The sequence below is a fragment of the Camarhynchus parvulus genome, chromosome Z (assembly GCF_901933205.1).
Source record: "Camarhynchus parvulus chromosome Z, STF_HiC, whole genome shotgun sequence".
Lineage (NCBI taxonomy): Eukaryota > Metazoa > Chordata > Aves > Passeriformes > Thraupidae > Camarhynchus > Camarhynchus parvulus.
Genome location: NC_044601.1, coordinates 3,692,834 through 3,711,822, shown reverse-complemented (window position 1 = coordinate 3,711,822; position 18,989 = coordinate 3,692,834).

Here is an 18,989-nt window from a genome sequence, read left to right as displayed (position 1 = left end):
CAACAAAATAATTCAAGAAAATATCTGCTGATTGTGTCACCAACATTATAATCAGTGTGAAAAAAGAGCAACTTTGCAGTCTAGCCAAAGGAGAGATTTGGCACACATTTATAGAATAGGTTGTGTGAAGCCAGGGGTGTCATCTTCCCGTGGTTACTAAATGGGTCTTCAGCAAACTATCTGATCAGTCCTGAACTTCCCCTCTAACTAATTCGATGAATTTTGTTTGTCGGTTTGTTTAGAAATGTAGATTGAAGACTGTGGAGCAGTTATTAAAAGTACTTCTTTGAAAATGTTATTGGATGCAGTTTCAGAACAGCAGTCTTAAGCCCAGACATATGCTTTCCACCACAGGAGCCATCCTACTGTTTGGAGCACATGGAGAAAATTCACTGCTTAGCATCCTAAAGGTTTCGTTGCCCATTTCGAATAAAGGCTACAACTTGATGCCCAAAATTTGCTAAGTGTTGCCTTTCAGTGCAATGATTTAAGAGGGGGGGGTTGTTCTCTGTCTTTCTAAGATGCATAACTGAAATACATACTTTGAATTAAATGGTATGGCTGTTTCAGAGTAGTGGAAGTATTGGCCTTTGTTATTTGGAATGGAGCCATTTGTGAATCATTGTTTTCCCTGTATAATGACACTGATATGATTGTTTTAGGTAGTCTGCTTGGATTTGTTTCCATTTGTTTCAGTCATCTTTTTCCCACCACTCTTTTTCAAATATTTCTTGGTCTTGTATTTTTTTCCTTGTTGAAATTTGTTCTCCTATTAGTCTGAATTCCATTATATTTACTTATTCTTTCTTATAACTGTGTCAGTTCTTATAATGCTTTTTTATTTGTACTTTTTTTTTGGTGGGTTTTTTGTTCACTTTTTGTTTGTTTTTATTTGGTTTTCTAAAAACAAATAAAAATCATGGTTTTCAACTTTTATCCCTCACTTATAACACCTTTTTGGCAGGCTTCATCCCTTTCTTTGCATTCCTTTTGCCTGCTAGTTCCTGCAAATAACAATCTTTTGCTTATATTCTCATGTTTTTCCCATTCTTAGTTGTCCCATATGAAGTTAATATGAAAAAACATCTTTCAGTATAGTGTCTGGCCACAAAATAAAGCTGATTGAAAAACAGTGATACTTTCTCTATATCGCCGCATTATATCCTTCTAAATCATTATCACTACTTGTCAAAGCTGGCATGAAATAGTTTGCAAGGTTTCTAAGTTGATTTTAAGGAATTAGAAGCATTTGCCATGTCATTTTTTCAGAGTTTATATATGGAAAATATATGTATTCTAACATCTACAGAATGCTTCCTGAGTAGCTTTGAGCATGGACAGCCAGGACACTACAGTGTCATCAGGATTAAAGTTGTCTATATTATCAATCACAAAAGACATTAGTTAACCAAGCCTACTGTGGAGTGTGTTAGATTCAGACAATTAAGGCAGACTGAACCTCTGTAATCTTTTCTAATGGCAAACCGAATTCAGTAAGGATATATTTGCCATCTTGTAATTTCTCTGAAGTACAAATTTTGTGATTTACCTGGAATTTTGTTTTGGCAATGATTGATGTGAATGTGCGTCTTCTCCCTCATTGTAAGTGGGGAGAAAAGATCAAAATTTTGCATTACTTAAGGTCCCAGCAGCAAACCTTTTCAATGGGTAAGCCATTATAATGCATTGCAATTTCCTTACAGTTGCATTGCATTGTCATTTCCCACTATGTGACCGCTGCAGAACGTAATGAGACAATACTCATTGTAGAGCCTAAGGAAGGGATGACCACGATACAGAAAATTATCTCCACCCCAAATGCACCACAGACCTGTCACTTCCAGTAGGCTTATAGAAAATAAGAGGTTTGGACAAGTACAGATCTGAATAATTTACCTCCGGAGTGGTTATTCCTCCATGTAAATTTTGCAGTTTTTTAAAATCTTAATTCAACTCTCAAGCTGAATTTGCTAATATTTTCAAAGCCAAAACCAAGGAAATGTGATAAAGAAGGATGGTGATATTCTATTTTTCACAAGCTATCTCTGTAAGGAATAATACAGTACAACTGTCTGATATATAACGGTGTAAAAGACTGTTTGGAAATTCCTTGAAGTCTCACCACAAACCCCCCCACAAACAACAACACCCACAAAAACCACACTCCAAAACAAACAAACTGCCCAACAAACTAAATAATTTAAAAAAATAAAAAAAAAAAACCACTCAAAACCCCAAACCATTAGAAATATTAAAAAAAAAAAGAAAGAAAATTAGAGGTTAGTAGTTCAAGACAATTAGCAATGTGAAATTTTTCACACCAAACATGGCTACTTGCTATTTTCTGTTGTTGCTTTAGCAACAGTTTTCCTTAGTTCCTTCTGGCTTTCACAAGTCAGACAAATCCACTTTCTCTTTTTGATGCCAGTGGATTCACTAGCTTTAGCAAACAGCTGCAGAGTGGGGGTTTACTGGAAGTTACTCCAGTTCTGTTTACTGTAGTGCACCTATGTAATCAAGAATGATTAATTATTTTTCTATTATTGTTTAATTTGTGGTCTTCTTGTATAAGATACTATTTGCTTCCAATCAACTGAAGAAAGAGATAACACATCTGATTGATTCTTAGAGTGGTGAAGAGAAGTAAAAAAGTCCATAGGATAGGTAGAATTGCCTTCTGCCCTGGTTGACTCTTGTCAAACGCAAGAAATAGTGCCATGCTAACAACAGCTGCCACTACTGCTGATGTTGCTGCCACAGCTGCTCTCACCCCTACTACTCCTTCATCTGCATCTACTGTCTGAGATTAAAACTTGTTAAAATCACTGAAGGTTTTACTTTGCACATCAACTTTGCAGGTCAGATACCAGAGGCTTTGAAGTATACAGTATTTCTGCTGTTAAAGCAGCGTCTTTTTCTTCTTAACCCCTCTGGTTTACAGTATTTTCTTGGGAGAATGTTTTAACTTATTTTCTTTCCTGCCAAATAAAATTTTTCTTTTTTTTCTTTTGGCATCCTGATTCTGTTTCATTACAAGTGTTTTTTTCTCTCTCTCCTAGAATCTCTTGTTTTAGGCACATTAATACCTTTCTTCATGATTTCATCTCCAAACAAAATCATGTATGTTCTCACATTAGTGTTTATTGTTTCATATAAAGGCCAAACCCAAAGAACACAGTTAAGAGTCATGATGAATATTGTTAACTAATATCAAATCAGGACAACCCCCGTGGCAGGGAGGAATGGCGAGGAGGACTCCATTGATATCAGAAGGCTAATTAATTACTTCATTATACTATATTATTCTATACTATATTACACTACATCTAAACTGAATCTGTCAAGCACTCAACTCTGCACACAACTGCACAGCATCCCGTGACTGTCAGGCAACAGTCTTGACCCACACACACTTGGCCCTGATAGGCCAAGGAAACAAAACACCATAGCTTTTTGTTGGTGTTTTACAATCTCCATATTACATTCTACTTTGGCACAACAAACAATCTCTATTCTGCATTCTACTTTGGCACAACACAGGCACAGCAAATAAGATAAGAATTGTGTTTTCTTTTCTCTGAATTTCAGAGAATGTGAAACCCAGAAATATTCTTGGGAAGAATTGTGCCTTGCTTTTCACTGTGAAGAAAAATGTGGCTACAAATTGATAATCGTATTCTGCAATATTTTTGAGATACCTCTGTTTACTAAACATATGTCAGACTAGTGCCAATTGTTCAAATCAAATTGTATCTTCTGCTACTGCCTTACTGTTTTAAAAATTACACACATGTTTCAAAAAAAGAATACTTAAAGCACTTGAAGGTTACCTGGTGACTACAGGAGATAAGTTCACAGATTAACCCATATCCTGGCCATAGTTTAGGCATTTCATATTTATGAGTTCAGCATGATCTCACCAGCTTTCTCTCATATGGATCTGGTATGACCATGATGTTCATCCAGTGTTTATTAATTTCTGAAGAAATTCTCACTCTCTGAACTGATGAACTGTTTTATGGCCAGCTGCCCTCAGTCCTGCCCTGAGACAAGCACAAGATACATATCGATAACAGGGAGAAGATGTTTTTATATGCTGCAAAAACTCTAGTCATCTGTCTTGTGAAAGAATGAGAAAGAAGTTGTTTTCCTAAAAAATATCCTGAAATAGAAATATCACCTACCTCTTGTAGCCTGTATATCCCAAAATTTTTTGTCTGCTTTCCTTCATAGAAGGACATCCTAATGGTTGCAAAGCTTCCACTGGAGGTTTGCAGCTCTTGCCCATAGTAATTTCTCACACCATAAGTTTATATTCATCATCTCTCAGAAGCATTTGATGTTGCAGTCTGTTTTGAATGCCACAATGTCAGAGACATCAATCAAAAATTATAGCATCAGTCATTCTGCTGTGAAGGAGTTGGATGGCATCTGCCAAAATGCCTTACAGTGTTACAGCATTGTACCAGAATTCTGATGAATAAGGACGCTGGTTTGCTCAATACAATTAATCAAGGCTTTTCTTAATGCATCATGTTTTTAAAGGCAGAATACAAAGCTAATAAAAAGGTTACCTTCTATTCTTCATTCAGCTAAAGTCAATGAAGATGCTCTGAATGCAAATGCCAAAAGAGAGAAGATAACCCAGATCATTCCAAATTTACTTTACAAGTGCAGTGTATTTCATTAAGATGTTTTATTTTTAACATACCATTGTTAACCATGTAAATATTAGTATTAATTTAATAATAAAACAAAACAAAAAATCCCTAAAATCGTAATTAGTAATGGAAAACAAGCACAATCATAATTAGTAATGGAAAACAAGCACCTTTTCTTTTGTCCATTTTAGCTAAAATTGCATTTCAGGACAGAATTTTTCCCAGGAAAAGAAAAAGCAGGATCTATTTGTTTCTGTAATTAGAAAGATACATGCAAAGATTTAGTCTCCATCCTACAAAAGCTTGGCTGCTGATGCACTCAGGTCAGCCATATAGGTTCTATTAGGCTCATTAAGTGTATAATAAACTTATGAAATTAATTGCCACAAAATATAACTAACGTTCAAACATCTAGACTTTCTCTGTAAGATTAAGGATTCAATGGATAAAAAAATTCTGTATTCACATTGCTTGATAAAAAATTAGATTTTTAGAAATCTGTGAAGAATATAAAACTTCCATGCTTGCATCATTACAGATATGCCTACCATATCTAGATGACAAGGAATTGCCATAATATAGGCAATTTGCTTTTCCTAATACACAGCTAATTTGCATATACACTTGGTAATCTAGTGCTATTTTTTTAATTTTATCTTCGAGCTACTTTTTTCTGTGTTTAATAAAGTATTTTGCTCATCTAACTATGCATTAAATTACTTTGCGTGTTATAAGTCACATTTCTGTTGAGAGATATATACTACAGAGATCTCTGTTCAGAGATAAATACTACATTAAATGAATTGTTGTTCTGAAGAACAGATACAAATCTATTTTACTTTTAAGATTTTCAACTATTAAGAATGAACAGAACTTCAGTGGCAATATTAATAGTGAAAATATCAATTTCACATTGAAAAAACTTATATAAGTAAAAGTGGTAGTGGCTAGCAATTTTTTTCATGTTTGCCAGCAACCTCAGAGCCCAAGCACGGGAAAATATTTATTCCAACAGCAGCGTCTGGTACTTTGGCAGACTCCAAAACCAATTTTGTTTTACAGTTCTAAAGCTGCTTCGGGGTCTATTACATGGTTAATCTGATGGGCTGACTTCTCCTGCATGCCACATGCCAGGAGCTAGAGATGCAATGAGCTTTTTGCCCATTATACTTGCATTGGAAACAAATTTTAAAATCATAGGCATGTCACTACAGTAAAGCTTATGATGATGAGAGACTTGCCTTAAAATAGTGCCAAAAGGCTGCTGGATCACCAAGAGCCAAGGCTGGCAGACACAATGCCAGTCAGGTAATATTTCAAATTTTGTCACTGGATTCTTAGTCTCTATTGGATTTTTCACTACTACGTAGTCTCTTTTACATTTCTTTTGGTTGGTTGGTTGGTTGGTTAGTTTTCTTGTTTTGGGGTTTGGGGTTCTTTTGTTAGTTTGTTTGCGTGGGGCTTTTGTTGTTATTGGGGTTTCTTTTCTTCTGTGCGTATAAAAGTAACTTTAGATGGAAAAGAAACCTATCAAGAGGAGAAAAAAAAAATTAAGATACCTGAATTTATTTTGAAAAAACTACAAGGGCTAAAGGTGGACATACAATGAACTGCTGACTCCTTTAAAGTCAGAACATAAAATGTAAATATTAACCAACAGAAAGTAATGTGAAACTGTTGCTCAGGATTGTCAGCATTACTTCATCTGCAGTGAATTTGTGAGTAGTCAGCCTTCCAGTAAAAATGGCCCTGTTATCAGCTTTCAAAAAGGTAAATGGATATACACCTTCAGTAAAAAAATTTTAAACAATCTAGTTATATAAAACTGGGATAGCAGATTGATGTAAAATATATATCCCAAATAACTGAGAGTGTGGAAAAGAGTAGAGTACTGTTGTAAGAAGGAATGTTAGATAAGATGCTGTGCATGTTTTTTCACTGAATGTGTGCTTTCACAGGCAGAATTTTTCTTTTTTGGGCCATCACTAATTTTCATAAGTGCAATTTCTTGAAAATAGCTCATAAAATGCAAATTATATAGGCATTTTTAGCAACAGTATTCCGTGCAAAAATAAAACCTTCTAATAGTCAGTAAAAGTAAAAAGTGAAACCCCCATGTAAAAAGGATTATCATAGAAGGCATTACTATCTTATTCTGTGTCTAAATGTTCCAAACTTAAAAGCACTTCATGCCCTTAAAGAAAAACTAGATATTGGAGATTAAGCCAATTCATGTCATCAGAACTCTGCTTAAAAGTGTTGGAATATGTCAAATGTGTCTGGAATTGACAGGTGAAAAAAAATGTTTGCACCCTGAAAAAGCCTGTTATTTTGAAAAGCTGTGGAACTAGATCACTATTGAAAAAAAATGAAATTAACATATCTATATTGATAAGATTTGAAGAGGAAATATTTTCTCTTAATCACTTGCAGACAGATCTCCCAACTCTCAAAAAAGTTTTTCACAACAAATTAGGACACTTGTCCAACTGTGGCTTGTGCAAGATTTCTGAAAATAAACCATAGTGCTGGCTGTCTGCTCCTCCTAGCTTTAAACTATTAAAGGTCTACCTGTTCCTGGCTGAGCATGAGGCACTGCAGCATGACACTGGAATTGTTCTCAGCTGTATTCAGACTGTCATTTACCACCACATGTTCTTTACTTTGGCATTTCCCACTGCAGAGCTTTACAGTTCTATTAGCTTGAAGCATTTCAACTAGTAACTTCAGATTATTATCCAAGTCATAATAATCAACAGCAAAGGTGATAGCTGACCATTTATTTGAAATTAAAATTGCACAAGATTTAAAATAATTTAATGAAAAAGAGGAGAAAAGTAGTAGCTGTTTTGTGACTAACAAGTTTTACAGAGTGTTCTTCTTCACTTTCAAGTCTCATGATTAACCCCACTTCTGAAAGAGCATATATGACTGACCTTTGGGACATTTCCTGCTAAGGTTTCCCCTAGTGTCAAATAGAACCTTTAAGTTTATGCATCAGGTTTTTTTCCTCAGTGGAAGCAGAAATGTGAGTCTTTCTATCATGTAAATCCTAAATTTTGTGAATTTTAATCATATTTTGAGGATCTCGGGCTAATTTGGCTGAAACTAACCATGACTAAGAGCAGGAAGTCTCAAATATATAAGCAATGAGATTTTGTAAACTTTTCTTTACACAGATAGGCCAAAAATAAGCAATAGGAAACTTGGAGGGGTGGCTGAGTGGCATGTTAAAGGAGGGAGAGAGGTATTTTCACTGACATTTTAGCTTGGATGATTACAGAATTTAGAGTGCTAAATCCTAATGTAAACCTTCCTAAAGTCATAGCTGAAATAACCTGAAAAAAGCCAACCTCCTCTCAGTTCCCAAAAATGGCCATCATCAGATTTATCACTGAATGAGAAATCAGAAGATCTTATTATTAATCCTAGTTTTTCATATTTGTGCATGCTGCTACATATCCTATTGTACTCTTGGTGGGGAATTTTTTCCTCTGTACCACACCTCATCCATCCTATCTCAAACAGATTGCAGGGGGGTTGCATAGTGTCAGTTCTTAGTATTCTTATTGTTCAATATCTCATGCATGAAAATAGAAATGAATTTCAATTAGAAACTTGACATGTTTGGAACCTTTTCAAACTTGCAGTTCAGAGAAAGTACTCAAAATGTATAAATACATGCTTGTGTAAATGCTTCAAAAGCTATAGGAGCTTTGTGGAGTTGGAAAGAAAGGAAAGCAAGGATTACAGTGAAGGAAATTGCCATGACATATCTCAAAGCATGTACCACAACAGATGTTGCTAGTGGAGAGAAGTTGTAGACAGAGAGGCATAAGGCTCTTGGCTCACCCCATGCTAAACCCATGTTATACATTGCCTCTTTTGATATTTCTTCAAGTCAATGTTTTGCTAGACACAGAAATTTTGCACTCACACAGCTCCAGCATACATATAATTTTCAACTCAAGAGTATTTATGAAATAAGATCATTAAACTAATTTTACCCACAGGAAATACATGAGGTATGTGCCCATTTTCATGCTTCAGAGCTGCACACTTATGAGACAGCAGTGACATTACACAGGATCTTATACTCTAAAGGCATTCACAAAAATGAAAAGTTCAAAAGTCATCCAAATTATAGATTTCATAACACCTCTATCTTAATTCAGTTAAAACCTTTTATTATTATACTGCTGTAAAGCTGTAATGGAGAAGATGAGATGTCTCCTTTTTTTTTTTTGTTTGGTTTTGCTTTAGATGTTGGGTATTTTTACTGACAATTCTGAACAGCAAGTACAGTGGCATAGATAGTTCCTTGAAATTCCTTGTTTTAGAGTTTTACTATTCAAGTGAGTAAGTAAATACAGTGCTTCTGAAGATTACAGAGCTTTTTTAAATCCCAGTGAGTGGATTTCATTTCTTCACACCTGTTTGATTTCTAATGTATAAAACCGTCAGGATGTTGGACTGTTTCTTTCATTACAAATTGCAGTGATATAAGAAAATGCAACTCTTGAAACTCATGAAGGCTCTGGTGTTCCAAGCATGAAATAATTGAATAAAATGTTAAATCACTACTGCAAGAGAAATTCAGCAGAGTGCAGAGGGCCAACTGACCCATGCATCAGTTGACTACAACAGAAATATAATTTTGAAGTCCTGTGCAGGAGGACAGCTTTACCACCCACACTGGAGGAAAAGCATCCCAGACACATCAGACTCAGGTGTTTTTGTATCTTCTGGCATCACCTGAGTGATCGTGATATCCAGCAATGCAGTTGTAAACTACACCTTCTCCCAAAGGCTGGAGTTTTCCAGGCTGTTTGAGGAAATGCTTCTTTGAAACCTTTCAACAACAGAAGGTGCTGTTTTTCCTCTGAGTCCCTAAACCATCCAGTATTTTTCTTATGTCTTCCCATTCTGTTTACACAAAAACCATAAGATTGGAGAAAGTGGGGCTATTTATTTTCTGGTGGAATAAACCATACTTACTATTATTTTACATAATTCTCTCCTCTATTTTTTTATTCCATCAAAGCCTTTAATACCTCATGTATTCCCATGTCTTTATTAGCTATCCAGCAAGACTGTGATTATGAGAAAACAGGTCCTTCTGTCATGACCCAAAATCACCAAGGGTAAGTAAATAGCTGGGGGAAATTCAAAGAAAACACACAGTATCATAAATTAATATTCATGTATTATGACACTTAGTAGCAACAAATTTCAGGCTCAAACTTTCATTTATCTACTTATAAGAATATACAAGTATGTGCACAGAAAAGTTTACATATTGAGTATCGTGAATTACGAGTATGTTCCTCTAATTTCTGAAATCATCTACATAGCAAATATAAAAATGGTAAAAAGGTGTTTTAATTTTCAAAACAGTTACTGTGAAGCAGTATTTTCATAGAATCAATTCCTATGAAGTTTCCATTTAATTTCTTTTTTCAGGTTTTGTGATTAATATTCTTTAACTGTATCATAGTTTAAGCATAGCATTGATGATTTAGCCTTCTGAAATGAAGCAGAGGATGGAGGGAAGGTACCTAGAAATTCATCTGCACTTGTATTTTTTGTTTTTTGATTGCTTTGTTTTGTTTGGTTTGGTTTTTTGTTTGTTTTTTGAAGACTGCCATTAACAACTAAATTTTTTGGGGACTAAATTGCTGATATAAGGAGTAGTACATACTCACTTCTGTTAAGAAACAGAAACTATCTTTTGGGTGACCACATCTTGTGGTTCATCAAATGTATTGAAACAGTCAATACATTTTAATATCTGCTCCTCCTTAGTGTTTCATTCCCAGATGAATAGTCCCAGATTAAAGAGACGTGCACAGAGAGAGAAAACTGAAGCTGCTAAACAAAACATCATACTCACCAGTAAGTCTCCATAGGGCTGGACCATATTGTTTTTTAAATTATAAATGAAGAATAGCCAAGCTTGGAGAAATGAACAGCAAGTGACTGCTGGAATGTACTGTTTACTAATCCTTTCTCTGTCAAAGATTGGCAAAGAAGTTCTCAGCAAATCATTTCACCTTTCTTTCTCTGGAGAGCTTTTCTCTTTCTGAAGAACTCTAGTAATAAACCTTACCTGCTTATCAATGTAGGGCAATCCCAACATAGGGAGTAACATACTGAATAAGCTGAACAATTGCTTTATTAAGCAATACTATATTATGCTAATCCTATACTATATTAAAGTGATACTATACTAAAGAGATACTTCTCTAAAGAGATACTAAAGAAAAACCCATGATTGTCTCCAACAGTCATCACATGGCTTAGACCCAATTAGCCAACCAACCACCAGCAGAGGCTAATTAACAAATCACTCTTGGTAAACAATCTCCATAACACATTCCACATGTGCCAAACAACAGGTGCAGCAAGTAGAGATAGGAATTGTTTCCTCTTCTCTCTCTCTCTCTGTTCAGAGAATGTGAATACCACACCTACTCTCATGTATGTGAAATATCTTTTTCAGGCAGCATTTCTGTGAAGTTTATAGTAAATCCATAAAGACATGGTAAAAAATGCACAAAATGTGGTTGACTCTTTCATTCTTTCAAAGCAAAGAAAAACATGCCTCTGTTTGTTGCTCCCATAGTACCCATTACCTATATGCTTTCAGAACCAGCTTGTGACAGGTGTGATCTGGGTACTTGGTGATCTTGTACAGATCCCTAAATTTTCTAATGGTGTTCTCAGCACCAAAAATCTCAAGTCTGCATGAGAGAGCATTGATAATCAACTGTACTTTTCCCAAAACTGTGTGGACATTTAGCAGCATGACAGGCATTGACTTTAATGGGATTTGGATAGCTGAATAACACTACAATGACTCAAATACATATTCTCACACATTCCAAACTAATGACAATATTTTTTATGGGGACAATAGAAAGTAGATGGTAAATAACACTTCCTGAATAATTAATAGTTCTTGGTTCAATAAAATATATTTCGCCTTTCAGGAATTTAGGACAATTTGAATGACTGAGTTTTAGATGCAGTAGGAACACACTTGGCGCAAGTGAAGAGCACTCAGAAGCAAAACAGTGTAACAGAACAATACCTTGGGGGTACTCCACATGGCAAAGTTTTGTGACACATCATTTGCAGAAAACACTGGGTGACATTTATGCAACCTAATATTACCCACCTCAAAGCTGAGTTTCTGAATAAAAGTAGACAAAAAACCAAACCAAACCAAACCAAAATAACACCCCTCTTCTTCTGCTTTTTGAGCAAAAGATCTAGAGTCTCTATCAATTCACCATGAATTTTAGAAATTATCCTTAGAAAAATAGCTTAACTGCGTGGAGAACCTTCAATTGGACATAGATATACCAAAGATGAAGCTACTCTTATTAGCATTAATATTTTTGCTTAATATGAAAGAACCCAGAAAATTATAGTTTTCAAAATGACCTCCTTTCTGGTCTTTATTTTAAGGTCTAGCAAAAGCATGAGAAGTCATGACATCCTGAAAATCATGATGTGTTTTGATACCATAGTGCCAATGAGACTTAATTGTTACTCTGAATATATTTGACTGATTTACAGAGCATCGTTTTTCTTCCACAAATGGAAGAACATTGTTTGGTCCGCTAGAAGACAAAGACAGTCTTGGTGTCATTGAAAATCAGGTTTTGAGCAGGTTGTATTGTGAAGAGACTAGTGTACATAAAAGACTCCCACAGGCTGTTTAAACTGTTAAAACAGTGTCCTTGGCCTGCTTATGACTTCAAGGAGGCACAGATATGGCTTGGGGATTAGGCAGAGAGGCATGGCACCTGCAAATCTTAAGTTGTCAATTAGCATCATTGAATCAGTAGGAGAAACTCCGAGGGCACATTTGTGTGCAAAAGGAAGGATTAAAATAAATAGCCCCTACTGACTATCTCCCAAGATATGCAGTGTGTCTGTGATTCGTGACACTTGAACAACCACCTCTAAACACTCTGATCAAATCATGTACAGGCTTTACTTATGTTTCAATGATTGGGAAGTACTGCCCATAATTAATAAACTGGGTAATAATTATTAATAAACTGGTATTTGTAATGACGTTTACTTATTTCTTGATGGAGTTGATTGCATATCACTAACCAGAGTGAGGAAGGGAAGCTTCCACGGTCTACCTATTGTCTGTCACTCACTGTTAGCCTTTCTTAAGGTGTCTTTTGCAGACTCCATGTTCTATACGTGTGCAAGAGCTATTTTCAAGGAAGAATGTTTGAAAATGCTCTTGAATTAAAGAAAAACTTCTCAAGTCACATGTAGTCTATAGAGAAAGCGAATTTTTCTCTGGCGGTGTCAAGTGAAAGACTTTTGCAAAGGAAAATAACAAACATTTCCATTTAGTGTCACATTTCTTGGATCAAAAACTAGCCCAGCTCCATTGTGGCATTTTTGGGAATTTTTAATCTTTGAGTAGTAAGATAAACAAGTATATTTTCAAAAATGAACTAAAGAATGGTTTTCTGTGGTAAGAAAAAAAATGTTGAGAAGGAACATTTCTCTGAGTTAAAGATGGCATATGATAGTCCTTTAAAATCCCTGTAAATAATCTAGAATTGTTTTTCACTCAATTTTCTCTGTTTGTTTATGGTATTGAATTATTTTTGTCCAGGAGAGACAGGTATGCATAAAGAACCATTCTATGATGAATTATATACCTGAAAGTAAAGTATCTTTCATGAATAGCAGCAATATAATATAATGACTTATAGTTCTTCTCAGGGAAATCAAGGTGCAAAGATTAATGAAGAGGGGTTGAGCACAACAAAATTTCAAACATATTTGAATAGTTCCTCCTATAAATTCAACCTCAGAAAGTTATGTGAGGTTTTTCCCAAGAACAAAAGCCAGTGTCAGCTAACCTACAGGGATATATTGCTTTAAAGTTGTCTTGTATCCAATATCCATTTTATTCTTACTAAGATTAGCAACTGCAGTATAAAAAAGAAAAGGAAAAATTCTCCCAAAACATGGAACACAGCAAGCAAAAAAACAAAACAAAACAAAACAACCACAAAAAACCAAAAACCAAACAAAACAACAACAACAACAACAACAAAAACAAACAAAAAAAACCCAACAAAAAACAAACCTAAAACACCAAAACCCAAACAACCAAAATTTAAAAATCAACAAACCACCAAGAGTTCTGTGTGATGGTGCACTTTTCCTACCTCACAAATGATCTCGAAAATTCCCATGTGCACTTGGCCTTTATGCAACAAGTTGGGCAGTGAAGCAGCCCTTGACCACATCAGAAACTCTTGCACAGACAAGATGGAGTAGATTGGCTGTACTGTGGGCTCCTGTTTCCTGGACAAAGCTTTAGCATCCCACCCGTGAGTCTTTGTTCACATTGTAGCGTAAAGGTACAAGAACTAAATTAAAAGAAGCTAGCTCAAGTCACTAATTGTCTAATCCAAGCATAGCTATTGCTCTGTATATATCCACATAGTTCTGCCAGAAGCTTTTTGGAGACAGAAGGATTACAAAACGTTTTCTTAAAAAGGAAATATCTCCCATCTCTTATGAAAAACCCTGCTTCAGGTCAACAACGTGTATAGAAAGAGCTTACTCTGTAGCACAGATGTAGTCTCCTACTTTCACATTCTTTAGTCTTTTCTACAGTGACTAAGAAATTAGGCAAGGTGTATAGGTTTTCACATTTTCTTTCACATATTGCCAAAGAAAATATAGAAATAATGAGAGATGAGAAAAAGAAGGCATGGACAACAGTACATCAACAGACCACCGAAAATGGTCAAAAACATGGAAGTCACATATCAAAGACATTAGAAATGTTTTCAGGTTTAAAATGAAAGCCCATTTTTCTTGATATCTGATTAATTATTTTTTTAAAATAAAAATCCCTGTAAAATTATTTTGATGCAAATGAGCCCTTAAAGATCACATAATCCACGTGTTTACATTTTTCACTACATCATATTGCTTAAAGCCTTGTCTAACCTGACTTTGGACACTGCAAATTATCAGGTATCCACAGCTTCTTTGAACTTGTTCCAGTGTCTCACCATTCCTTTCATAAGAGCTCTTTTATGTTAAAACCAGTCCCTCTTGGCTTGTTATTACAGATCAGGTAAAGAACTCTATTTCTGTTATAATCCCCCTTAAATACTATAGCAGTAAGGCCATATAAGGAAAGCTATAGTAAAGTCTTCACACAGCTTTCACTTTTGCAGGTTGAGCAATCCCAACTCCTTCAGTCTGTCTCCATAGGCAGGGTGCTCCAGCCCTCTGGTCATTTAAATTGCTCTTCTCCAGACCCACTGTTCCTGTGTTGGGGATCCCAGAACTAAACACAGTACTCTGAGAGGTGCACGAGGGCAAAGTACATGGGAAAACCACTCAATCAACCTTGGCTTCAATGCTTCCTGTGCTGCAAGTGCACATTAGGACCAGATTCTCAGCTCCCAGATCCCAGATGCCTGCTGGACTGCTCTTAGTCTGTACATCCTCCAGACTGTATTGAAATTGAGGATTACCTTGACCCAGGTGCAGGACCTTGCTCTTGGTCTTGCTGAACATTGAACTTTGTGATGTTAATGCTGATTCAGAGGGAGAAAGAAAGTAAAAATGCCTTCACTTAGAATTTATAGGCTCTAAGCAAGCACACTGTCCACGAACAGTGCCAAAGAGATCTGCAAGTGCATCACAGAGCAAAAACTTCTAAAAATTAATAGATTAATTCAAAACTACTAGATGAATTGTATTCCTTGAAGTAATGAAATAATACATCCGCAATGAGCAGAAATGTGTGTGTGTGTGTGTGCATATGTGTATCTATCTGTATGAGTACATACGTTTGTAAGTACATATCAACACATAACTCACGCATATGGATATGTTTTGTAGTTGCATATCTGCAGGTTTGTGTAGTCATATGTGTTCTTACATTGAGTGAGATGTCTTATCTTCATTCACAGACTAGTATTTTATAGATCTACATGCAGAAATCTCATTTGGATGTGAGTCCTGGAACTTTGCAGCAACAGACAGTGATCCTTCCTTTTGTTTAATGTATATCATCTCTGTCCTAAAGCAGTATTCTTCATTCTTCATTTTACTCTATGGGCGAGCAAAACCGATTTTATGTTCCCTACCTTTGTCACAGCAATCCATCTTTGTCCAAAGCCAGCAGAAGACCTGTGGATGTGTTTTAATTTTGTGTGGGCTCTTAAGCTCTGTGTCAGACAATTTCCAGAATGCCAAAGAACAATGAAGTTGTCTTTAAATCACTCCTGGTAGGTCTATGTCCCAGATGAATTTACCTGACTCATCAGAAGACACCTATATGAAAGCATTTTAATTGTGAGCTTTATGACTAATTACATCTTGTACAGTCACGTGGATTTGCTAGTCTGTCAAACTTTTGTGAGATTTAGTAAAATCCTAATGGAGCAGACAGACTGGTGTGATGATATATGGACTGGATTATCAATCTGAATCTTAGCCAAATGCCTGTTTGCTTGTACTTCACATATTAATAGCAGAGAGCAGTAAATTTCTTTTGGCATTTTAAAGAGGGGTATAATTTCTGTAAGAAGGACTCAGCTCTAATACATGTACCTCTAAGTGTGGAGGCTATATGCCAATGTGACTTCATCTATGGGTTGTTATCTCTGGCCTTTCCCAGGAGAGGAGTATTCTCAGCCTAAGAAGACAGTGGGAAAGTGAAAATGAAGGGCAGAAGCAGAGGTAATCCTCCCTGGAGACAGTCTCAGAAAGGTCTAAGGAAGTCAGGTCAGACAGTAAATCATGAGCATAAGGCAGAACAAAAAAACTGTGGCCCATTGGTGTATGTGTGATTAGTGGAGTGGGCAGATGCTAGGGCATGAAAGTGTAGGGACAAAAAAAAAAGCATGGAGAACTGAAGAAGCCCTCCAGGAAAGGCTGTCATGTGGAATCTTTTTACCTATTAGGAGTTTTCTGAAGCAGCATTTTGAGCATATTTTGAAGGTGGTTGCTAGGCTGGTATATCTCTGCATAGTAGAACAGTGAATCCCTGAAGCAAGACACTGTGAACATAGAGTAGACAGAGATATTTTAGTACCCAGGAAAGAATTTGAAAGAGAATTTTAGCATCAGATAACTGAGGCTGGACAGCCATGCAACTGCATGGTATTTTGGAAGAAGCTAATGTCATGGTTTTGTGGACAGAAAATAAAGGCAAAATACCAAAACAAGGAGGAGGAGAAGGTAAAACAGGAGCTCAAGCTTCTCCTGGAAGCCTGCAGTTACTCCATGTTACAGACATAAGCCATTAGGGGCACACAGGCAAAGCAAAGATTTAGATGCTGATGGATAAGAAGTCAGGTCTCCAGTACCAGATAGAACATGATGATGGGCAGAAGAGAGGTCACCACTTTGAGTTAATAAAGACTGCTTTGTTATTCTGCAGAGTTTTTAGAATTTTGGGTTTGTTTTATGTTGCTTCACTTTCAGTACTGTGTGGACAAAGTCTGGGACACTTTAAATTGGTGCAACAATCTAATTCTGGGTCATTCACACTTCAGAAATCTTCAGGAATTAACTAATCAAGTAGCAAAGACAATTTCTGACCACAAAGTCTACTTGTTATTCTTCAGTTTCTCTCGTTGTCCTTTCTTTCTTTTTTTTTATCAGGAATGCTGTTGCATACCTCAAATAATTTTCCTAAAAATTCTCCCTTTTTCATGAAAAGAAATTCCCAGTGGATTGAATTCAAAAAGACTCAGAAAATTTGTGGTCAGGAAAGTAGCATTAATTTCTACATCTGCCTCAAAAGTTTTAGAAACTTTCTAAATCAGAGGTTGGGTACTGCTGAGAAAGAGAGAAAACAATAGACAAATCTCCTGAAAAAGAGAAATATGTTGATCTGTTTAAGACTTTTGTTTCTGCCTGAAAACTTAGTTGATACATTTCCAGTTTGACTTCAGCATAGGTTGATTTTTAAACATCATATGCTTAAGAATTTGACAATTTAAAAGCCCACTGACATAAAGTGACATCTCTTCGTCAGCTCAGTGAGACTTTATCAGCAGTTTATCAGACTTTATCAGACTTTATCAGAATTGTGTGAATGCCACAATTCACAGACTGTTGTGCAAAAATTTGTACATGCTTATTCTAACAGGAGGTATGAAATACTAAAGCTTGGAAGCACCTTTGTAAAGGACAGATACATTATAAGACACCATTTTATTCACACAAAATAATAATTTGGAATTCAAGCGTAACACATACTAAATCTTATTTATTTAATTTAAGCACAGATTTCCAGAGTCAGATGCTTAGGATCATACATTCAAAATAATAATGCAATTTTCAGAAGTCAGAAAGAGACAGAGATATTTAAAGTCTCCTAAAACCATGCTCTTTTGCAACCATATCCAGTTTTATATATTTACATTTAAAGAAAAAGGAACTAAATTAATAAAGGACATTTGCTTATTTTAAAAAAAGGGCACAATATATAATTTTATGAGTGCTTTGCACTGCTTGAAAGCTGTGAATTGTTTACCAGCTGCGCCAAGATTATTACCATCCTGTGAATGATGAAAAACATCTAATGGGAGAAAAAGAAGATTCCTTTTAGTAACATAAAGCATATCACCTCTGGCATGTGTTTTCAGATATGTAATTCAGTACAATATTTTCTTGCAACCTATACTATCATGCATAAAATTATGGTCTTTCCCAATGATGGGTTGGTATTTGCTCTGTTCTGGTTATGAAAATGATGTCACCATTTTCAACAGTATTGAGCAATGAGATCACATTATTTATCTTGGATGTATATGTCTGCTAAACATGAATTTCCTTTTCTGAAAGCATATATAATATATAACTTCTGTAAATATGTGTATATATTTTGTTTGATTATGTGTACATTTTTTTCATAATTCTGGGTCCATGTAATGGAAACCAATAGGTTGAAATGATTTCTAGAAGGCCTTTTAAACATACATGTATCTGATTACTAGGTGGAAATATTAACAAAGAGCCACAATATATAAATTTAAAAAAACCCCAAAAGCAAAAAAACGCCTCCACATGTTTGTGTATCTTTCTCAGGTTTTGCTATTTTTTTTTTTTTTTTTTCTAATGTCTTGTATCTTGTACTACCTTTTGGTCACTATTTTTCTCTCCATTCATTTCTACACTCTAGACCATCCACGTTTTGCTTTCTCCACTAAAGACTGTGATAAATGCATTGTTGTTTTTATGTTGTAATGCATATATTATTTTACATCAAAATTGATGAGATTCAAATAGGTTTCAGCTGAA